Genomic DNA, 24,984 nt, shown 5'->3' with positions numbered 1-24,984 from the left:
CACACACACACACACCCCCATATCTTCAAATTTAGGTCAGGCATCAAGAGGAGGAAAAAAGGACTGGAGACTGAAGATGAGATGCTCTATTTCACACAGTTGCCCTCTGGAAGGACTGGCAAAGGCAGTCACTTAAATTAAGTGCAGGTCATCAGACAAGATATCTAATCTATTCCTGAAACAGACAACCTCAACAGCCCAGATCCCTATGGCCTTTACAGCGACACAATGAACTACTTCCTCATGTACCTCTGTCAATTCACGTTAGGTTCCTACTTTTTTAAAAGTGATATTTCATGTACACTATGACCCTATTGCTCATAGCAAGGAAAGTGCTTTGGTTTATTTATGACCTACTAACCTTAAATAAAAAAAGCATACAACTAATCTGAATGTTCTCATAAGCCTGGAGATTTAAAATAAAACTTAAAATAAATCTGGCATTTGTAGCACAGCCAGCTAAGCTATATTTGCCCAGTTGGGAAATTTTTTTTTTAAATGAAAACCAGATGACAAGAGGAAAGCATTATTACCCTGCATAAACTTCAAGGTTTGGGCATCAGGACTGCAGCTCATGAGTGCCTGGATTTCCCATGAGCCTCTGCTTCCATCAGCATAGAGTTAAATAAAGCAAGACTGTGGTTTTACATCTATCTCCAGTCTAGAAGACTAGAATGAAAAGCCAGCTGTAGTTTTTGAGATAGAATTTAACCCAGTCACAGAACCTAACCTTGGAAATAGAGATGCTGGTTATCAGCCAGGCAAGATAGTTTGTTTAAAAAAAAAAGTGAGAGAAAGAGAAAAATTAAGAATAAAAAGCAAACATCCTCCATCTTCTATGCTAAAATGTGAGTGACCCTAAACTCTACTCATTTAGCTGGGACAACACTGAACACATGCAGATAGGAACAAAGGCCTATCGAATCCAGGAGCCTGATTCTCCACTCATTCATGATGTAAATCAGGAGTAACTTCATTGAAGCCAATGGAGTTGCACTGGAATAAAACCAGTGTGAGTGAGCAGATAATCAAGCCACAAGACTGTGGTCTGCTATATGTGGATACATCACAAGTTTTTGGCTGTATTGGCAAAACAAGTTTACTCTGCATTTACTTTGAATTCTGAAGCTTTCACAATCGCAAGGAATACATTTCCCAGGCCAAAAAAAGGGCAGGGTGGGAGGGAAGCATCCTGTCTACAAAGCACACTATAGCCCACAAAAGAAAGAGGACCCCAATTTATGCCACTGCAATCATGTCTATGCACACCAGTATGATTTTCTGTTGGATAAAGGACAGCAAATCATTTATCTTAGTTTACTATTACATGTTAAAAAAGTGGGGCAATCAATTCCAGTATACGCAGGGCAGATCAGTTAAAAGAAATAGCTATGACTTAAAAGTCCTTGCCAGGGAGCCTTATTTACCATACTAAAGGAAATAGCACACAGTCATGATATGTGGTGTCTTTTAGCTTTGGGTTCCCATTTATGCAAATACTAGTAAGCTGATGCTTGAAGTGACTGAAAATAGGTTATGCACTGAAATGCCGAATATACCACACCAACTCCACTTGGAAACAAGATTTCAGATGCAGCATTTAATGAAAACCAACAAATCATCAGTTTCTCAATAACTAGTTCTACTGCACAGTGGGCTAGAGATATTCTCTAGTTGAGCCTGAACCTTTCAAGGTAATTCTCTTCTGCAGGCCAATGCTGCTTGCCAGTGCAGATAGTAAGCAAGGTAGATAAGTCTCACTTTGTCCTCTGATTCATACTCGTGTCTTTCCACTTCCCAACCCTTCCAATTAATAGCCAAGGAAGACAAATCTTTGTTGTGTTACACATGAATTGCAATACTATGTACACTTCCTTTTTTCTAGAAGCCAGTTTTGATAGAAGAGAAAGTCTAAATGAACTGGCAAGGTTTAGAGGAAAGGCAAACAACTTCCATTATTACTGGAGCCTTATCAGAAGGAGCCCTTCATGAAATGTGATAATCAAATCCTTGATATGGACAAGACACTTAAAACAAACAAAAACAAAAAACCTCCCACACACACACACACACACCTCACTGCACTCCAAGAAGGAATCTCTTGGTTAGAATGACCCAGATAAGTTCACTTCTTACTCTCATGCTAGATTTTCATAACAGGTGGAGCCAACTGCAATTTACATTTAAAGAATATCTAACACTGCATCAGACTGTAATTTGATTACCTCTAAACTAGCATAATGGGATTTCAGTTGACTTCTTAAATTAGGCAGATGTGTGTGGTGGATAGGTATGTAGAAGGGCTTTGTGAATTAGACTAACTATAGGGGTTATATAGAAGCATTTGAAGAAACAGGATGCTCCTTTTAGAACAGACAATTATTGAATATAGTACTACTGGCATATATGGTAATTTACAAAGAGAATGAAGTAGTTCTACTTCCCCATCCTCCCCTAGAAGCTTATTGAGAAACATATGCTGCTTAAAACAGTCAATCCCCGACAATCTTAAACAGATTCAGGTTTGATTCAATTCACCCAGCAGAAGACACTTTATTGGGACTGGGCAATCTATTAGTGACATTGCAGGTTCATTGTGCTTTTAACCCAGTTGTGTAGAAGTACGGGATTACACACTTTGATTAACATTTTACTCCATGGTTTGACTGACAACACTAGATAATTTTGGTCTAGATTTCTAAACTAGATAAATAAAAGCTTTTCAATAAATGAAACAGACCTTTTCTTTTCATAGGATCAAAGCCTGGAGAGTTGCCAGTTCCTTGCTGTAGGATTGTAATAGAACGGGCCAAGGAAGGTGGGTGGTGGTGCTAAGGGAACAATGACAAACTGCATAATCTGTATGATTAAAACCATTGTGTCAGTTATGATTTCCCCCCCCCCTTTCAGATTTTAAGGATGCTGTCAAGTCAGTGGAGTTCTGTTTTTAGTGGTTGCTTCAGTGAACATTCAACGCTGTCGGTGAGTTTGGAATTAAAGTGAAAACCATCGACCGTTGATTGTACCCTCCAGCTAACCATCATCCTCCTTGCTTCATGCTTTCAGGCCTTTCAATGAAGACAGCTGCCAAACCAGCACACAAGGTATCTCTTCCCCCCACCCCATCCTCTTTGCAGAGCTTTACTAAAAAGGTCACAATCAACATTCATTGCTGTCGGTGGGTTTAACTATGTGGACAAGCTCACTGAACAATGAATGCAACTGTGGCCCCACTTTTTGTGATCACAGTCAAGAGGAATATCAGCTCTGAAAGCAGCATTGAAAGTCTTTTATATATGAAACTTTTCTGATCAAAAGAGGAATATCTTCAGGATTTTTTGTTTTAAGCTGGTTTGACTCAGATGGTTGAGACAACAGTCACTCCTTCCTGGAGCTAATTACAACATAAAGTGAGCTCATTCTGCCATTACTCTCCCTTACTTACTACAGATATTAACAAAAACTCTGGTATAGAAAAAGCCTCCCTGTATGCACCCCTGAGTACTCTGAACACAAGAGGAGAGATGGTTGAAAACGCCTCTAAAAATAATAATAATAATAATAATAATAATCTATGTACTGCAGCATTGCACATGCAGAGAGATGACGGCTATGTGTCTCCTTGGCAAACCAAGACAAACTCACGCCAAAATTTCTTACAATTGGGAGCCTTAGTTAAAGAATGGTGATAATATTCTTGATCTTGGTGTAATACAATTCATTGCTATGTGAAGTTTATTTAAACACCTAATAAACATTAAAACATACACCTTATTGGACTTGCCTCTTTGTACTGTTTTGCGACAAGCCAGAAAGAAATTACTTATATGGCTGGTAACAAAGTTCAGCTCGTTGTTATAAATTATGGGCTAGAGCTGTGAGTGGCCATGCTGCGTTCCCTGATGCTGGGTATAAAGGGAAAAAAATAAAAGGAAAAAATTGAAGCACACGACTACTTTCCCAGCCCCACTCATGCTTCATCCACAAATCTCAGGCATCAACCTAAGTTTTTAACATCAGCTGAATGGGTACTGAAACATCATGTAATTCTCTAAGCCAGTTTCAGCCATTAGCTTCAGTTTCTAGTATGTTGGTGAGTTTTGCATAGACATTACTTCCAAAAGGAGAGGAATGACAAATCATTTCATTTGTCTCTCCCTTGTGACATGCACTACCACTGACAACATCTGCTTTTTACTATGCATATAAATAGAAGCTTCAACACATGAAATGGCAGTTTCTTCTGTAACTTGATGGTGATGGGGTAATTAAAGAATAATTTTAAAAAGTTAGATTCACAACAGAGATCTGACATGGATCAATGCACATAGGAAGAGAACCAGTTCTCTAAACAAATACCCAAAATTCTAAGGTCATGTCCTCCTAGAAACATATGGATTTTTAGTTAACTTGGTGCTATGTGGTACTCTTAGTATGAAGACACATTTTGCTTTGTTCCAGTTACCACAATAAAGAGGGGATAGTTCCAGGTGAACTGTTGTTGGAGACCCTGCAAGGTTCTAGACTGGATTCACTGGGGCCTTTGTTCCATCACTTTTCCTAAGCTTCTCTTCCTCCCAGCCCAGGGTATTTTAAGTGCTACCCACCAACAACCTCTCTCTGTGTTCTCTCTTCTTTTCTGGCATGGTGCCCCAGATGACTATAGAATTTCTTACTCTAATGACCCCAAAGATATATTTAAAAGGGAGCAGTTTCTCTGGAGATCACAAAAGCTACATCTTATAATTGAAAGTAGTAACTTTCAGATCAAGGTGCAGCTAATATCTCCTGGCACCAGTGTGAATTCAGATTTATTTAAACACGAGTTGTAATATGCTAGATCCTGTTGGACTCAGCGAGCCTCTTAAATATTAGCTAGATAGCTATGCTGTGTTATGAGTTTATAAATAGACAAGGTATTTATCTGGACAGAAGAGCCTGGAATTTGGCAACATGGGAAGTATAATATCCTGGTATGGAATCATCCTAACAGAGAAGAAATGGGAATCATTCGTGCTATTTGGTTAGCAAAATTGCAGACTAGAATTGGTGTGGAGATACAAACTTCAGCTCCACATCGAAGGAAGCTGATTTTGAATATATGGTTTTGTATAAGGAATCTTTCTTTATAATACCCGATTATCTTCCTGTGTCAGAGGAGCTCTACCTTATTTTGTTTCCTGCACTGATTCAATATTATTTAATATTTATATTACAGTAGTGCAGAGAGCCCTCCATCAGGATTAGGCTAGGCACTATACAAACACTTATTAGGAGATCAGCCTTATCATAGAGAAAAAAAAACCTTATAATTTAAATAGTTTTCATATATAGAGAGAGTGTGTAAAAACAGTTTCACCTGGACTAGGTTATACTATCCCCTCATGGCAGCAGTGAGTTATGGAATTAAGCATGACATGTAGGCTGATCCTATGTGAATTTCAAGACAGATATCACAGATACATGGATGTAAGAGCATTCGGGCAGATAAAAGAAAAAAAAGCCAAGAATCTCTACAAGTTCCATCTCACATTCAGAAATTAGGAGGGACTGAGTCTGGCACATGTGTATATGGTGTGAGCCATCAAGGTCTATATATTAACCACCCACTATTAGTTAGGTTTACACAGTTACCCTCCCACCAACAGCACAAAAAGAAGAACTCCACATGGACTCCTCCTGAGGGTCGAAATGACAGTCTGGACCTATACATAGAATGCTTCCGCCGACGTGCACAGGCAGAAATTGTAGAAAAACATCATCGCTTGCCTCATAACCTAAGTCGTGCAGAACGCAATGCCATCCACAGCCTCAGAAACCATCCTGACATTATAATCAAAGAGGCTGATAAAGGAGGTGCTGTTGTCATCATGAACAGGTCTGACTACCAAAAGGAGGCCGCCAGACAACTCTCCAACACCAAATTCTACAGGCCACTTTCCTCAGATCCCACTGAGGAATACACTAAGGAACTGAACCATCTACTCAGGACACTCCCTACACTAACACCGGAACAAATCAACATATCCTTAGAGCCCCGACCAGGGCTATTCTAGCTACTGCCCAAAATCCACAAACCTGGAAAGTCTGGACGCCCCATCATCTCGGGCATTGGAACTCTCACTGAAGGACTGTCTGGATATGTGGACTCTCTACTCAGACCCTATGCCACCAGCACTCCTAGCTATCTCCGTGACACCACTGATTTCCTGAGGAAACTACAATGCATTGGTGACCTTCCAGAAAACACCATCCTGGCCACCATGGATGTAGAGGCTCTCTACACAAACATCCCACACGCTGATGGAATACAAGCTGTCAGAAACAGTATCCCTGATGATGCCACAGCACAACTGGTTGCTGAGCTCTGTGCCTTTATCCTCACACACAACTATTTCAAATTTGATGACAATATATATCTCCAGATCAGTGGCACCGCTATGGGCACCCGCATGGCCCCACAATATGCCAATATTTTTATGGCTGACCTGGAACAACGCTTCCTCAGCTCCCGTCCACTCACACCCCTTCTCTACCTACGCTACATTGATGACATCTTCATCATCTGGACCCATGGGAAGGAGACTCTGGAAAAATTCCACCACGATTTCAACAGCTTCCACCCCACCATCAACCTCAGCCTGGACCAATCTACATGGGAGGTCCACTTCCTAGACACTACGGTGCAAATAATTGATAGTCACATTAACACCACCCTATACCGAAAACCTACCGACCGCTATGCCTACCTTCATGCCTCCAGCTTCCATCCCGGGCATACCACAAGATCCATTGTCTACAGCCAAGCACTGAGGTACAACCGCATCTGCTCTAACCCCACAGACAGAGACCAACACCTACAAAATCTCCACCAAGCATTCTCAAAACTATAGTACCCGCACGAGGAAATAAGGAAACGGATCAACAGAGCCAGACGTGTACCCAGAAGCCTCCTACTGCAAGACAAACCCAAGAAAGAAACCAACAGGACTCCACTGGCCATCACATACAGTCCCCAGCTAAAACCCCTCCAATGCATCATCAGCGATCTACAACCCATCCTGGACAATGATCCCACACTTTCACAGGCCTTGGGTGGCAGGCCCGTCCTCGCCCACAGACAACCTGCCAACCTGAAGCATATTCTCACCAGTAACTGCACACCGCACCATAGTAACTCTAACTCAGGAACCAATCCATGCAACAAACCTCGATGCCAACTCTGCCCACATATCTACACCAGCAACACCATCACAGGACCTAACCAGATCAGCCACACCATCACCGGTTCATTCACCTGCACATCCACCAATGTTATATATGCCATCATATGCCAGCAATGCCCCTCTGCTATGTACATCGGCCACACTGGACAGTCTCTAAGGAAAAGGATAAATGGACACAAATCAGATATTAGGAATGGCAATATACAAAAACCTGTAGGAGAACATTTCAACCTCCCTGGCCACACAATAGCAGATCTTAAGGTGGCCATCCTGCAGCAAAAAAGCTTCAGGACCAGACTTCAAAGAGAAACTGCTGAGCTCCAGTTCATCTGCAAATTTGACACCATCAGCTCAGGATTAAACAAAGACTGTGAATGGCTTGCCAACTACAGAACCAGTTTCTCCTCTCTTGGTTTTCACTCAACTGCTAGAACAGGGCCTCATCCTCCCTGATTGAACTAACCTCGTTATCTCTAGCTTGCTTCTTGCTTGCATATATAAACCTGCCCCTGGAAATTTCCACTACTTGCATCCGAAGAAGTGGGTATTAACCCACGAAAACTCATGCTGCAAAACGTCTGTTAGTCTATAAGGTGCCACAGGATTCTTTGCTGCTTCTGAAATACTTGTGGTATTTCCCACTGAAATTATAGGGGATGCTAAAAATTACAAGTCAAAAGTAAATGGTAGGTTTAATAACCAGCTATGTTTTAATGGTACTGACTATAACTTCCATTAATGGGCATCATCCTCAAGTCTCTTCTTCCTTTGATGCCTAACTCTATTTAGACACAAGATACCTCATTGTAGCCAACATATTGCACAGTATTCCTCCTGACCAGCTAGTTAACAGACCACTTACTTGCATCCAATATTATTGGTATAAAAAAACCGCATAAGACAAAGTATTAGGCCGGGGGCTGACCCTGTTAGTAATGATTATTCTGAAGTTCCATGGAAAGGTCTCATTTCTATTTTTATGGTTTGTTGATATTATATATAATGTTATAAATCCCCATTGACCAGAGGTCTTCTGCAAAAATGGCCATGAACAATGTCATTGTTAGTAATTCACTCAGAGCAATATATACTATGAGGTCAAGCATATCAAAGCTACAGTGAATGCAATGGATCCTGACTGTTAACAGTAATGCTAGGTTTTAAGATTTATCTTCCTAATAGAAAGACGAAGGTGGTAAAATACAGTTCTCTGTTCCCCCATCAGTGGTCACAACAGCATGATTGGAATTACAGCACAGCCAACTCTGAGCAATTGACCAGATTTAAAGATCAGATTTTTAAAGTTTCCTCTGAGTGTTCCTGCAGTTAGCCTGACCTCCTGCATAACACAGGCCAGAGAACTTCACCCAAAAAATTCTGGATCAAGCCCTGGATTTATGTTTGAGCTCATAGATGAAGACTTTAGGGCCAGAAGGACCACTGTGATCATCTAAACTGACCTCCTGCACATTGCAGGCCACAGTGCCTCATTTAGAAAGACCCGGTTTTGACTTAAAGACTGCAAGGGATGAAGAATCTGATGTTCACTACCACAGAAGGAAGAAAACTTCAAAGTCATTACCTATGCTACATCTACACTAGGAACTGAAGAGCACCCAATTGTTATGCTCTAATTGCCTCACATGGTCACTGCTGGCATGAACTAAAAAGGTACCTAGTTTGCATTAATGTAATCCTGTTGATAAAAGACAAACTAGGTACCTTTTCAGTTCATGCCAGCAGCATCCACATTGGGCAGTCAAAGTGCAGTACACTAATGCCCTATGCAACTCCCGCAGTCCAAACTGAAGGGCTGTGTAGACAAGTCCTTTGTGTACACTAATACTATGAAGGAGGAAAATCTTATCCCTATTTTACAGATGGGGGAAATGAAGTATGTAGAGATTAAATGACTTCCACAGACTTTCTGTGTAATTTTGGGCAAGACCTGGGTTCTGTTCTCAGGTCTGCCATGTCCCAATCACGGCTTACTGGGAAGAAAGGAAAAATCCCTTAACCACAAGAACATCCAATGATGTAGCCCACCTTTTGTTGTTCTACATTCCAGCACTGCTCTTTGTCCTTCTGTATTTGCAACTACTATACTTCATTCTCTTTCCTTCCTTTATATTGTTACTCCTCAAAAGGTACCGAGAAACCATGATCAGGTTTAGGTTTATATTATATGCCTAACCACTTTGAATTCTCCCTGCTGTAGAAGTACTAAAGAGCAAACAGATAGGCATGTTCAACTGTAACTTCCTCATTCACCCTTAATCAAATTCTCTCTCTTTTTTTCTTTTCATTGCATTGTTTTAGATCCTCCCCAAACTATAGGTACTAGAAATTCACACAATATTACAAATGCAGGCAAGTCAAGCTCCCTAAAATGAGCTTTTAACTCCCATCTCTTTCAGCCAAGCATAGCAACACAGCGCCATTACAAATGCCAACATTTACATTTATCTACTATCATTCCTTGCTGAGTCCCAGATAGCCAAGTCCACTTTGTATCAGTGTATTTCATCTCACTGCAATGCAGGACTTAACATTTGTTGAACTTAGAGCAATTTCTCCAGAACATTAATTTCCCTTCAAAACAACAGACATTTCTCTAAGATTTTAAAACTTAAAGAAAGTGGGCAGCATGCATTAGCAGGCAAGAACCAGGTCCGGCTCCAGGCACCAGCTTATCAAGCAGGTGCTTGGGGCGGCAACTCCGGAGCGGGGCGGTACTTTCAGTTATTCGGCGGCAATTCAGCAGAGGGTTCCTCGGAGCGAAGGACCTCCTGCTGAATTGCTGCAGATCACAATAGCGGCTTTTTTGGGGGGCGGGGGTGGCGGGGAGGGCTGCTTGGGGCAGCAAAAACCCTGGAGCCGGCCCTGGCAAGAACATAAACAGCAGTCTCTTATAACATGGCTATTTAAAACAATTTATTTACCAGAGTACTTTACCACCAGCCCTTAAAAAGCCCCCCCCCAGAAGTGCAGGGAGGGGCTCAGAGAACCCCTTACTCTACCCCAAAACAAACCAGAAAATTTTCACAGGCCCTAAAGAAGAATAAGTTCCATCTCAGACACAGAAATAAGAGTTGTCTTCAGAGTGTGTGCATGTACCAAGGGAGCAATTAAAACCTGGACATTTACCACAAGCTAGGCAATCAGGAAGCACTGCAGATATTGTGGTAAGCCCAATTTAAATAATGAGGATTCCTGAAATTCTATTGTAAAAGTGAACAACCATCCAACACATCTTAAAATGGCACCCATTATAAACTCCAATTAACACTAAAATGGAAGGTGATTGTTCCCTAAAAAAAAAACAGTGAAAAACAGATGCAAACAAGATCACTTTTAGACAAAAAAAAATTCTATTCTGCTCCAGAGAGAGATCAAATGATGAAAGAGAAACAGTCATGTTCACTAGCTCAGCGTTGTATATTGAGATACTAGTTTCCTCCCAGGGCCAGCTCCAGGGGTTTTGCACCCCAAGCAGACAAGACCTGCGGCAATTCAGCGGGAGGTCCTTTGCTCCGAGTGGGAGTGAGGGACCCTCCGCCGAATTGCCGCCAAATAACTGAAAGTGCCGCCCTGCTCCGGAGTTACCGCCCCAAGCACCTGCTTGATAAGCTGGTGTCTGGAGCGGGCCCTGTTTCCTCCAGTATTTCACTTTGTCACAACCAGTGAGCATTTCCCTGAGGACTGCAAATGCAGACATACCTGGCATAGCCATATAGCAATTTCTGTTATGAGACCTTCAGCTTCTAATTTTAGATGAGGTTTAAGGCTGGGATTAGAGTTTTTGGTTTGATGGAATCAAGGCCAGTGTTTGCATTGGACAGCCTCAAAATACTGAACTGTTTTCAGACGATTTGGACAGGAATAGGGGACATCTCAGAAGATCTTGTGTTACGAGATTTCAGCCTGACTGGTACTGAAAGCAAGTGCCCCTTTCTGGGCTCATATCTGAACTGAGGCCAAAACCACAGAGACAGATTCAGGGATTCTAATTGCTAGGGATCCTAATTGATACCCACTGCAAGTCAGAGAGGCTCAGCTTTGAAGTTCTGTTTTCTTCCTCATTAGTAGAGAATGATACAGAACCCAATATACTGTCAAAGGAGACTTTATCTTAGGCTCTTGTGGCTTTCTCCACCAAACAATGGTATCTTCAGTGATAACTACAGTTTAAAAAAAAAACCCACTACTCCTCCACCCCCACCCCAGTTTGGTGAGCTGACCAAGGGCCTAATCTTCCGATAGTGAAGTCGACTGGAATTTTGCCATGCACTTCAAAAGAAGCAGGACTGGACCTTCACTTAGTTGATAATAGGATGTACTGATGATACATATCCCAATTTCCTCCTATGTTGTTTCATGCACACACAATTACATGAACAGGGACATTAAGGGTTGTGGATGATGCATTTGTGAGAACAAACAAAAGCTGGCACCTAAGTTACTTTAAACAATGGCTCCTGATTAAAACTGTAATTCCAATGACAAAAACCTCCTCAAGATAACAAGTTTGCTGCCATTAGTTTCTCAGGGCTTGGCTACACTTGCAGATGTGCAGCGCTGGGAGTTACAGCTGTCTTCATACAGCTGTGTAGGGAAAGCCCTGGAGTGTGGCCACACTGACAGCTACCAGCGCTGCAGTGTGGCCACATTTGCAGTGCTGTTGGGAGCGGTGCATTATGGGCAGCTATCCCACAGAGCACCTAGTCCCATTTTGGCGCCGTGGGTTGTGGGAAGGGGATGGAAGGGTGTGGGTCATTCCACTTCCTGTCCCAACACCCCGTGATGCATCGCTTCACATCCCAGCAGTCACTGTTTTTCCGTCCATGTTTGGCGCCATTGTGACTCTCCCAACGGTTTCTGTGCAGCGCGATTTCTGTGGGAAATGGAGCCCGAGCTGCTGAGGAATATGCTGATGAGTCTCACCAACACATCACGTTTAGCAGTTGAGCTATTCCTTCAGCTCCAAAGTGACAGTGAGGAGTACAACGATGATGATATTGAGTCGCCTGACGCGTATGACACAAAATTGCTTGTGGCATTCACGGAAATGCTCAGCACCATGGAATGCCGCTTTTGGGCTCGGGAAACAAGCACTGAGTGGTGGGATCACATCTTCATGGAAGTCTGGGATGACGAGCAGTGGCTGCAGAACTTTCAGATGAGAAAAGCCACTTTCATGGGACTGTGTGCTGAGCTCGCCCCACGCCCTGCGGCGCAAGGACATGAGATTGAGAGCTGCCCTGCCGGTGGAGAAGCGAGTGGCTATTGCAATCTGGAAGCTGGCAACTCCAGACAGCTACGGATCGGTCGGGAACCAGTTTGGAGTGGGAAAGTCGACCGTTGGAATCGTGTTGATGCAAGTTTGCAGGGCCATTAATAGCATCCTGCTAAGAAGGACCGTGACTCTGGGGAACGTGCAGGACATTGTGGATGGCTTTGCACAAATGGGTTTCCCTAACTGTGGAGGGGCGATAGATGGGAAGCATATTCCTATTCTGGCACCACCCCACCTAGCATCTGAGTATGTTAATCGGAAGGGGTATTTCTCTATGGTTCTCCAGGCGCTTGTGGATCACCGTGGGAGTTTCATTGACATTTACACAGGCTGGCCTGGAAAGGTGCATGATGCGTGCATCTTTTGGAACAGTGGCCTGTTCAGGAAGATGCAGGCCGGGACTTTTTTCCTAGACCGGAAGATCACAGTAGGGGACGTCAAAATTCCCATTGTGATCCTTGGAGACCCCGCTTACCCGTTAATGCCTTGGCTTATGAAACCGTATACAGGGAAGCTTGACAGGAGCAAGGACCGGTTCAACTACAGGCTGAGCCGGTGCCGAATGACTGTGGAGTGTGCTTTTGGCCGTTTAAAAGGGCACTGGCAATCTCTGTATGGGAAGCTAGACTTGGGGGGAAGCAGCGTCGCTGCGGTTATAGCCGTGTGCTGTACCCTCCATAATATTTGTCAAGGGAAGGGTGAAACATTCAGTCAGGCATGGACTGCCGAGGTTCAACACCTGGAGGCTGAATTTGCACAGCCAGAGAGCAGGGCTACTAGAGAGGCCCAGCAAAGGGCTAGAAGGATTAGGGATGCCTTGAGGGAGAAATTTGAGGCTGAAAGCCAACAGTAATGTTTGTTGCCTTGCATGGGAGTGAAGTGCAGTGGTTACAATGTTAGTAGGAATCTGTTTTTCCTAAAATGATTTGCAGTGCCTGTTTCTTTCCTGGGCTACAGTATCTTTCAATTTCTGCAATAATAAAGACTGTTTTCAAAGCCAAGAATTCATTTATTGAAAAGAAAAAAAACTTTCTTGACAGACACACAACATTTTGGGAACCTAAAAGGGCAGGGGGGTGGGGTGGTGGACTGTACAGTCACAGGTTTGAATATGTCCTGTCTGGAGTGCTGTGCAATGAGTGCTGCACTTCAGGATGAAAATACTGCATGGTGATGGGGGTTGAGTGCAGAGGGTAAGGGTCGTAGTTCTCAGGGCTGGTTGGTGAACGTACAGGTGTTGGGGGCAGCTGGTGGTAAGAACCTGGATGCTGGGGAAGGGGGTTTTGAGCTGACATTGGGGCACAAGGGAAAGAGCTTTGGGACGGGGGGGGGGCAGCACGTTAGTGCTCTGCCTGCATGGCTACGAGTGACTGGATAGAGTCCGCTTGGTGCGCCAGGATGCTTATCAGCTGCTTTGTGCTTTTCTTCTTAGCCGCTGCGTTTCTCTGGCGGATCCTGCTTTCCCTTTCCCTTCAGTCCTGCAGTTTTTTCCTCCAGTCCTGCAGGTTTTTACTCTCTCTGGCAGACTGATCCATAACTGCTTTCAGCATGTCTTCTTTGCTTTTTCGCGGCTTCTTCCTGAGGTTTTGTAGCCTCTGAGCAGTCGATGATACGGGCAGTCCAGTAGTCAAGGACACTTTTCGAAAGGCAAAAATGGCAACAGTTAACAGAGGCAGCATTGTTTATAATCTCATCCAGACAGTTATTCCCACACAGTGAAGGAGTTTACAGTCTTCACTTTAGCATACTTTTCCCATACCAAACAGAGCACACACAACCCACAGGAGCCACGAAATGGTGAGTAAGGGGTACTGGTTGCTTCAGGGCTGTGCAGGGGTTTCTGTGCATTGGGAACAGCAAACAGCTACAGGGGGCATCTGCACTGAACACTCTCCCAACATTTTCCACAAGAGTTAATCCTGGAAGATATCTCGCTGCTGCGGGTCACCTGGGAAGAGCGGGAGGATCTTCTACAGCAATGCACATTCCACCCTGGCCCCTATGCAGCTTGCCTGTGTGCAGCAATGGTCCCCCCACCCCTCGCGGCACAGTGGTGCGGACACGTTAGCCTGACTGGGACAAGGACCACAGTGGCTCTCCCTATAAACTTGCGTAAGCGCATTGCCCACGCTCTGGCTGAAACTTTTGAAGAGATTACCGAGGCCGATTACCGCGACATGATAGACCACATCAATTCCACATCTAGGCATGCATGCATGCAGCCTTAACCCCCCCCCCCTCCTCTCCCGAAACATTTCCATCCTGAAAATAAAAGCCTCTTACCAGTAACCTGCTCCTCTGCTTCTCCTTCACCAAGTACCGGCTGCTGTGACTGGCTACCTTCCTCCTGGCTTGAGAAGAGCTCCTGGCTGAATGCCTCCTGGGACTCCGGGGTGTCTCCCCCCACCCCAGTACCCTCACTCTTGGTTTCCTTCCCTCCCTCCCCCTCCTCCTCCCTCCGCTCTGAAGTGTCCATCATGGTCGTCGGATTGGCAGTGGGGTCACCCCAAGTATCGCATCCAGCTCCTTGTAAAAACGGCAGGTTGTGGGGGCAGTGCCGGAGTGGCGGTTTCCCTCGCGGGCTTTGCAATAGGCACTCCACAGCTCCTTCACTTTAACCCTGCACTGCACCGCATCCCGGTCATGGCCCCTTTCCAGCATGGCCTTTGATACCTGGCCAAAGGTATCGTAATTCCTATGGCTAGAGAGCAGCTGGGACTGCACAGCTTCCTCCTCCGAAACACTGATGAGGTCCAGCTACTCGCCATTGCTCCATGCTGGGGCTCGTTTGGCGCATGGAGGTATGGTCACCTGGAAAGATTCACTGATTGCACTCCACACCTGGCTGAGCAAACAGGAAGGGGATTTTTAAAATTCCCGGGGCATTTAAAGGGCGGGTCACCTGAGTCCAGGGCAGTAGAGTTCGAACTGATGAGCAGAGTGGCTGAACAGGCATTCTGGGATACCTCCAAATACTTCTGGAGGCCAATAACTGCGCTTTTGGTGGCCACACTGGTGGAGCAGCGCTGCATCACCAGCGCTGCAATAGTTATACCCGAGGCAGAGCAGGAGTACAGCCAGTGCTGCAGCCAGGGAGATGCAGCGCTGTATGTGCCTTGCCAGTGTGGACGGTGAGTAAGTTGCAGCGCTGTAAACCCACCACCAGCGCTGCAACTCTCCAGTGTAGCCAAGCCCTCAGTACTCCTCTTCATTCTGAAGCCTCAAAGTTTCTCATTAGGCTCTGATGATGGAGTGCAAGCCTGAAAGTGAGCCAAATTGTATGCTTCTCTGCCTGAAATCTCTGAATTTTTGGCATCTTAGGAGACAAAGCTGCAAAGCAACGTTCAGATGAACATTGTCATAGTTATTTTATTCTGTATTAGACACACTCGCAGGTTGCCAACTTTCCATTTTTTCAAACCCAAATACTACAGACCCCCCTGTCACTTACTCTCCTCTCCCCCCCATGATTCAGCCGGGGTGGGAGGGTCTGCCTGCCCAATCAGGGCACTGAGGTGTGGAGGGGGGTGTCTGTCCCTGGAGTGAGGGGATGGAGAGAACCAGGGCCATGGGAGGCTGAGAAGGCAGGATGGGTGGCAAGCCCAGCTGCCAGCCCAGCTCCTCAAGTGCTGTGCACTGTCAGGATTCCTCCTCCTCCAGAAGCAGCTGCTCTTCCGGCCTTCCCGGTGGCAGAGGCAGATTGCAGTTACTGCGGTAACTGGACTTTTGGTGTCCAGACAGCAGCGCTGACCAGAGACGGCACAGGTCCCATTTTGACCTGACTTTCTCGTCAAAAACCAGACATCTGGCAACCCCACTAAAGAATGAGATACCTAGACTGTCAGAATGCCGGTCATTAGGAAATAGCAAGTTACTCCCAATTTATTTAAATAGCAAGATGCACAAGGTACTTGAGTCAATTATTCAGTGGTGAAAGAAATCATTTTAAAACTATTTCTCATAAGCATTTTGTACCACTGAAATCAGAAAAAGATACAGAAATATTTTGGCTAAATTGAGTTGGGCCCAGGTGGTTGCTCTCAAAAGTCAGCATCACCATCTGATGTGTAAAACATATTCCTAATTATCATAAAGTACACCCAGTGCTAATTGCTGTATTTGAGACAAAATAATGAGCCATGGCAAGCCTAAAACTCACGTTGGTGCATCTTTATTAAGCTGCTTTTGGATGGCATTTCAGCAGTGTCAATATGCTGCTGGTTACCAGGAAGACAGAGATGATGAGGCTACCAAGCCCACTGCCCTTTCCCTCCCACAGACTGTGGATACTGTTAAAGGCCAAGAACTGCTACAGACCTAACAGGAACTGAAAAAATTCAGGTAAGATGTTTGGAGATACAGAAAGGTGAGGGGGTGGGAGGGAAGAGAGAGGGCTCGTTGACAGTAAGCAGCAGCTGTAACCCTGAGAATATTATTGAGGAAAAATTATTAGTAGTGTCCCTAGAAAGATCTTTGTATTCCCCCAAAACAATTGCATGAGATCATTCCAGAAGTTCTAGCTGCTGCTGATCTGCTAACTAATTAACAAACAGAATCAGATCCTCATCTGGGTTGAGTGAGCATACATCCAGGGCCGGCTCCAGGCACCAGCCAAGCAACCTCGTGCTGGGGAATGGCAGACTCTAAGGGGCAGCATTCCGTCCAATCCTAGGGCGGCATGGCCGTCCCTTTTTTTTTTTTGTTCGCTGCTCTGGCCACCCTGTAGGGGGCAGCGGCGCGGAGGAGGGGACTGCCCTGCTGGGAGCCAGCTGCGCGCTCCGTCTGCCTCAGCCGGTGCCAGGTGTGCAGCAAGCCCGGCAGCCCGCGTCCTTCCCTCCCCGCTGACCGGAGCACTGCGGAGCCCTCCCGGCAGGTGGCGCAGCAGGAGGGGCCGAGTGGTGAGCACCCTGGCTGAAGAAAGCCTTGGGTGAAGGAAGCCCTGGCCATCCCGCCCTCCCTTCTCTCTCTGCCCCCCGCTAGCCGGGGCGCGCACTCCACTGCCTGGGGCACGTCTGCAGCCAGGGAGTCCCACTAGCCGAAAGTTTGCACTCTGGCTCCAGCTGCCCTGCAGGGTGTTTTTTTTGCTTGGGGCGGCAAAAAAGCCAGAGCCGGCCCTGCATGCATCTACTGACTTCAGCAGAGTTATGCCAGCTTATGCTAACTGAAGATCTGCAAACAAACTGCAACAAAGCCCCTGAGAACATGAACTGCAGAACACGCAGAGACTGTTTCTCATTACACTACATGCAAGGTTTTTCATTTATAGGGTACATGGGCTGTCTTTAAACAATGCATCTAAAAGACATGTTCTCTACAAACACACACATTTCTACCAGGAAAAGAGTTGTGGGTGTCTCTCGGCAATTGGGCAGATAACACTTGGAGGCCCAGTTACCCAGTTTGCACGTGCAAATGACTTTTTACAGCTACATGCAAGAGGCTTTAGGACACAATGTACATTTTGCAGCTACAACCTTTACACCCACATGATGATAATTGGCCTTACCTGCCACGAGGCAGTCTCTTCAGCTTTGTTCACGCTGAGGTACGTGGGTGGGGAGAAAGTTCACAGCATAGTTACATTTGACAGTGGCAGCATCAGCACACTTGACAGTGACTTGTTTCCCCACTGTACTTTATGCTCCACTTTCCATAATTAGTATATGGAGCAGAGAACTGGTAAAAATAGCTTCATTTGTTGCGCTTGAACTATCAGGAAGAATAAAAGTCATCTAGGTTTTTCATCAGATCACCCATCTGTGTGCCTTCCTGGTTCAGAGCCCCTGCTCAATCATCTCCTCAATACCCTAGTTTCATACCCCACTGGAGTCATTAGGAACCCTTCCAGTGACTTCAAAGAGCTTTGGATCAGGCCCCTAGAAATGAAGGTTTCATTTAAATAATGTATCACTACATTTCAGACATGACACATTGCTGCACTTATTGGTGAGCAGGTATAAGCATTGTGTAAAGCCATTTCTGGAATCAGATACAATACTACAAGCAGCATAATAGCTAAAAGTGAACCAAAATGCAAGGTCTGGTCCACATGGGTGTCACAAACTGGATCCTTCAGAGTTAATTTACACAAAGGAGGTTACCACCGAGTCCATACTTTACCATGATCTATTCCTTGAGTCTATAAGGGGGATTACTCACTCTCCTCCTTCACCATTTTCTATCTTATTAAGGCTACCTTGTACAACCACTACCCCCTTAGTTCCATGAAGGCCTTTGCAGTGGGTGCCTTCCTCATAGAGTAACAGGTGAAGGACTAAGCAGCAGGGTCAGACACCCCCTAGTGCTTGGTGCAGAAGCTAATCAACTTGATGTTTCTAGAAGCTGGCTATTACTTGCTTGGGAACCTCAGCAGGAATAGTCCGGGTCTGTCAATCTTGTGTACCCTGACAAAAACCTGAATTCACCCAATTTCCATATGGGTTCTTGGTTCTAGGCAAGGATTGTGCATAACTAATGATAATACTCAATTCTAACAAAAAATTTTGAACCATTAATTACCTTGCCATTTTTTTTCTAGCATATAGTCAGATGTGTTTAATCTCTCCATGACTATAATCTTATTTGGCAGGAGAAAATTCTAACCTTTGCTAAACAAAGTAAGGGCTAATACAATTAGGTGTCTACAAATGACACCATTTTGGGGGGATTCCTGCCAATTAGAGTTAAATGACATATGTAGATTGTTATGGAGAGTGGTTACAAACCATTTCTTTCCTCCACACTGCCTCATTGAATCAAATGGATCTATAAAGGATCAGGAGAGGTCATATGGGAATTTCAGTACAGATCTCTGGTTTCCTGAATTGGACTTCAGTTTCTCTAGTTTGGAGTTTGTTTGTTTTTAAAAATCTTCATCATCATCCAATGACATTTCCTCACTTTTAATCACTATGAGGGTCTCTATTCACCTGAATTAAGATCCTGCTAGTTACAAAAGGTTACCAGCTTTTAAATAAAGTTGCTCGCTAATCTGGTTTTCCATGCCTTCACATGTGCATTGTTTCATTCATGCCCCACCACAAATTTCACAGGCAAATAGGGGGAAAAAGCTTACCTGAATTTTCATTGTAACTCAAGTTTTCCATCATATTTTTAACTGAACTGTTGGTGAAGCCTCCTCTGAAAAGTTAATGTCATCATCGTTTGGTTGTGTTTGATTAAAATGGAATCTTTGATGTGTCCATTGCAGAATTTAAATATTACTAGCATTCAGAGAATTAAGGTAGAACATGTATCACTGCCATTTGGTAGTGTTATATAGTCTTATAGGGCTGCATTTTCAGCCACTGCCTCTGAATTTTGAGCACTCATCTTGAAGAACCTTTGATTTAAGGTGCCCAAGAACATGGCATTTGCTCCTAGAAATAAACTTGTGATTTTGTGCATGTAAACTGGGTAGACCATTAACTGCTCATTTGGCACAGAGCTCCTTGCACAAAAGTACCAAGTCCAAAATTAGTTTTTGGTTAGAGGCTGCTTTGAAAATTTGGTCCACAATGTCAATAAATAAACTTTTATAAATATAGTTCTGAGTCAGCCCCAGCAGTAGCAAAATAAATAGATTGCTTGTTCCTTTCCTACAGGAAAGTGATTCCAAAAATATATAACTGTCACTTTTCATCTTTAGAATAATGTTAGCTATTGAAAAAAAGACCCACAGTGAGCAATTATGTTTTCAGCCTTCATGTCATTTTACATCATTCCACTATCTCAGCTATGCTAGGAAGCTTAAAGACAACATTTTAGGTCAGTGACTTTTGTCTACAGTGTATTTGCTTTTTGATAATTAAATTACATACATTTTAAATAACCAAATTCTGAAACAGACATCCATTAAAAAAAAAAAAAACACCCATGACCTGCTGCATCTGTGATGCCAGTGACACTGGGTTGGAAAATTGTATTTGTTAGAGATATTGAGGATTATAAAACTTTAAGGGCTTGATAGATCAGCAAATAATTGCAGAGAATTTTTTTTAAACCAAATACCCACGAGTCAGAGTGACACTTCGACCTTTAGACTGTAAATCCAGGCTAAACAAAGAGAAAATATCTCTTATATTCATTGATATGATTACCAAAATATTGGTTCTCATCAAGAAAGGTCACAAGATTATTATTTAACCACATCACATGGAAACTAGTACTTCAGTGAGCAAGGGGTTATGGACTCATGATTCATGCTAATAGCCATTAGCACGGTTTAGGATCACAATTTAGGTATTAAAGGCAGATTTGAGAACTATTTTCCTTCTCTGATAACAGAATTTATGGCAGATATACAAAGATTAGGTCTCCAGGCAAGTATTTTTTAAAGGCTGCATATTCCTATTATTACCAATTACTTTCACCATAGATGGTTCTTATGCTTTATTATATGACTATGTAGGTCAAGATCTTCAAGATTCTTGGCTCCAGCTCCAACTCTAGTTTGACAAAACTAAGAGCTGTTGATAGGTTGCTCTAAATCAGGGGTCTCAAGGTCCCAACCGTGGGCCATCTGTGGCCTGAGAACCTCCCCACTGCAGCCCACGGAGGAGAGACGCATGCAGTCACACAGCCAGCAATGTTTGCTACAGGTGCCGCTCCCCACAGCTCCCATTGGCTGGGGGAGAGGGACATCATTAATTGCTGGGCAGCGTCTGCCATGGAAGCAGCATCATTAGTTGCCAGGCAGAGTCTGTCATGGTGGCAGCATCACTTTTTTCCCCCACAATGAATATAAACAAGTCAAAATACCAAACACAACTATCTGATACCCACCTTGCTGAAGTCCTGAAGGTTTCAACTGCTCAGTCACTGAGGCCAAACATCAACAAACTGACAGAACTGAAGCGTTGCCAGGTGTCTGGCAAACACTAAACTCTCTGGCAGGCGAAGAATTGTATAAAAGTTGTATGACAGTTTTATTATTTCTAAGACACTCAAAATAAAAATACAATATAAACGTTTTCTTTTCTGAATACCAACTTCAATGACATTATTGGCCCTCTGGGAGGATTTGAGGACTGGCACTGGCCCTAAGGTAAATAGAATTTAGAGCAGGGGTCTCAAACTCAGCCACTGATGTGGTGTCCATATGTTGGTGGAGCACAGACATAGCATAGCAGAGCTTCTCCATGTTGCCTCTGCAGCCTCAATATAACTTATCCCTCCGCAACACACCTGAGGCATAGACCGGGAGCTAGCACAGGTGTATGTCAGGAAATCATCATGTGCTAGCAGAATTCTCTGCTGCACATTTGCAGCCAAATCGTGGCCCCTTTACACCAACTGAATGGGTCTTGAGACAACCTGGCCCATAAAATCTATTTCAGTGGTAAGGAATAGATACATGCTAGCTCACAGTACCTAGCTGTGTGATTGACTGCAAAGTACCAGGCTAGTGGAGAGAGTTTAATTTTCAGAGCCTTTTCTTTAGATGAAACAGACACACACACACGCACACAGTCTGGCCTCGGAAAACAAGCAGCACAGAACAAGTAGATTTGTTGCTATTGTAAAAAGTTAAGCTTAAGCTTTACGGTCTCCCTTTCTGTGCTCTCAGCTGCCAGCAGGTGTTGCTGCATGCATCAGTCTAAAGGCTCTATTCACTAAACTTTCCCACTCCAGTCACCTCACATACTCATTATGACAGGAAAACAGGAGAAAACCGAGAGACTGTTATACCGCTTAGCCTAAAAGCCTTCACAGCCTGACCTCAGCTATGTTCCTAAGGCTGTGCAGACCAGAAAGGAGGAAAAGTTTGGCCATGCAGAGATATTTTTGGTTCCAATAATCTGGTCTTTATAAGTCAGTACTACAAGAGAAAATTTTAGAGATTTTTTTTAAAAGGTTTAGTAGGCATAAAGGCACAGGTGTAGTAGCAGCAGATAGTCATTTAACTAACAAGAAAGTTTTACACAAGCTTTCAGGTTCTCAGTAAGATTTCCCTTGTAGGTGAGAGTAATCAGAAGTTTATACATAAGTGCTTCAAATATCAGTGCACTGGAGGGTTTAGTAGATATTGGTTTTCCCAATTTACAATTCCTCCTGGAGTTATTTTCCAGTTGCACCAATTTCCTCTTCATTAGAAGAAAATCTTTTATAAGATCCCAAAAGCTTGTATGCAATATTTATTCAGTTCGCCTAACTAAAGGTATTATTATGTACCTATAGTTATTGGATCGGTCCCCGATGGCACTACACATCATATAACAGATGTGAAATGCAGCCCTGTTGAGAAAAGCACCAGTAATCAACTACTGCTTTGCTTTATTACAAAGCAAGTTTCCTTTTGAGACAACCTAAACTGCCATTAAATATAAATTTGACATTAATGTAGAATAATTACATCTATTGCAATTTCAGAGGCCAGTATATGATTATGATCATTCTGACTTGTACACTAAACTAAAATACAATTGTTAAAGTTATATTACAGGAAAGTAAACAGTACCAGGTTTGGTTTGTTTTTTTAAATCAATACTAGACATTGGCCCAAGCTGTAGAATCCAGAGACAGGTTTCTAATATTCATCCTAAAGTTTAATGGGGTTTAAGGTTTGATTCATCAGGGCCGGCTCCAGACCCCAGTGCGCCAAGTGCGCGCTTGGGACGGCAGCAGGCGGCTCCAGTGGACCTCCCGCAGGCATGCCTGCGGAGGGTCCGTTGGTCCCGCAGCTCCGGTGGAGCATCCGCAGGCGTGCCTGCGGGAGGTCCACCGGAGCCGCGGGACCAGCGGACCCTCCACAGGCACGTCTGCAGGAGGTCCACCGGAGCCGCGGGACCGGCGACCACCAGAGCGCCCCCCGCGGCATGCCGCCCTGCTTGGGGCGGCGCAATTCCTAGAGCCACCCCTGTGATTCATTATAGGCATAAGGAGAAGCCATAACACTGTCTGCATTTGCTTCCCCTGACCCCACTCCAAAGTTTTGGAGTGTTGGTACCTTCAGTTTTGGTTTGAGTTTCTCTACTAAAATATACAGACCTTGCAACTTTCTTTTTTGGTTGTGGGGGGGAGGGGGAAATTATAGGGTTACATTCTCCTTTCACATCCACACAGGTGTCAACTTCAAGGCACCATTAAAGAGTCAAGATGGTCATGTGGGTAAGATGTGGACTGGGATCTGGCGCCATCCCCAGCCCCGTCCTGACCTGACCCCACCCCTGCCCCCATGCCAACCCCTTCCCCAAAGTCCCTGCCCCAACTCCGCCTCCTCCCTACCCCATTGGACTCCTTCCCCAAATCCCCACTCCTTCCCCAAGCACACCACATTCCCCCTCCTCCCGCCTCCCTCCCAGCACAGCTGTTTCGTGGCAGCAAGCGCTGGAGCCAGGGGGCGGAGACAGAGTGGAGGCGAGGTGGGGTGGGGATCAGCCTGTGGGTGCAGAGCACTCACCAATTTTTCCCCCCTCGGTGCTCCAGCCCCAGAGCGCCCACAGAGTCGGTGCCTATGTGTGAGGCCTTAAACAATGGTTACAATCTCTGACCATCAGGTCACCATCTATAACATAATATAGAAATCATAATATGGAATCATATGGAAATCATAATACACCCTGACTCACAAGAGTTCAGTAATGCTTGGACGTGATCTGAGATTACTGTCATCTAGGCAATAGAAAAGCATCTAATATAAACATAGTTAAAGGGGAGAGTGGGGAGAAAGAAGAGGTTGGTGCATTGTCTATTTTATAATGTAGGTATAATGAATAGAGCTGTTTTTATTCTTAACTATGTGATGTTTTTTAAAGTGACACTTATTTGTTGGATGAGTGCCTTAAACAAGTAGTCTCATTCAGGAGGACCATGCATGTGTCAAGCCCATGTGTCTGCAGGATCAGGGCCTAAGTGAACATCCTATCTCTAAACTAACATCATTTCCTAAATTGTCAGTTACATGAAGTCTGTGTAGACACACCTTCATACCCAATACTCATTATAGTATCCAATTGTCTACTGTATGCAGTCTCCCCAAAATAAATGTTTTCAATATACTTGGAAAAAAATTCAAAGATGTATAAAATTGTTTTCAAAGTCCATTCAATCAGATCCTATAGTGTAGGTCTCACAAGGGGAAGGGGAAGGTCACTACAAATTTTGTAAACGTTTCAACATGAAAAATGGAGGAAGGTTTCAGGAGAGAACCAGCGTGGGTGAATAGGTGACTGGGCATCAGAGTGTATGACATGGAGAAGGAATGCTGCTTGAGCAGGAAGATGGCAGAACTGGGGAGGGAGAGTATGAATTTGTAGTAGAGGAAATCTGGGGACTTCGCACACAGAAGCATGCCAATGGGATGATGGAGGGGGGGGGTTGAGCGGGAGCCTGGAGTGGAGAGAATGAGGAAAGGGATGAGTGGCTGATCATAGACAATGTAGGATTGTAAGTCATGAAAGAGTTGAAATAGATCAGAATGGGGGCAAGTGGTTGAATGTGATGGAGATGGGGTGATCAGGG

The 24,984-nt window shown here is 44.3% G+C and overlaps 2 long non-coding RNA genes across 2 annotated transcripts in view; one reads left to right on the top strand and one right to left on the bottom strand.

Moving 5' to 3' along the window:
- The window catches only part of LOC120371048, a 77,791-nt gene extending 74,022 nt beyond the window's left edge, over window positions 1–3,769 (top strand). The window contains exons 6-7 of the long non-coding RNA XR_005584119.1: window positions 2,911–2,982; window positions 3,067–3,769. This is a non-coding gene — a long non-coding RNA (uncharacterized LOC120371048). The remainder of the gene's footprint in view (window positions 1–2,910; window positions 2,983–3,066) is intronic.
- The window catches only part of LOC120371047, a 68,612-nt gene that overhangs the window by 31,614 nt on the left and 12,014 nt on the right, over window positions 1–24,984 (bottom strand). The gene's annotated exons all lie outside the window — the stretch shown is intronic.

This window comes from Mauremys reevesii, linkage group 8 (assembly GCF_016161935.1).
Source record: "Mauremys reevesii isolate NIE-2019 linkage group 8, ASM1616193v1, whole genome shotgun sequence".
In the NCBI taxonomy this organism is placed as follows: domain Eukaryota; kingdom Metazoa; phylum Chordata; order Testudines; family Geoemydidae; genus Mauremys; species Mauremys reevesii.
The sequence above is the reverse complement of the archived record's forward strand: the minus strand, read 5'-3'. Positions and strand labels throughout refer to the sequence as shown.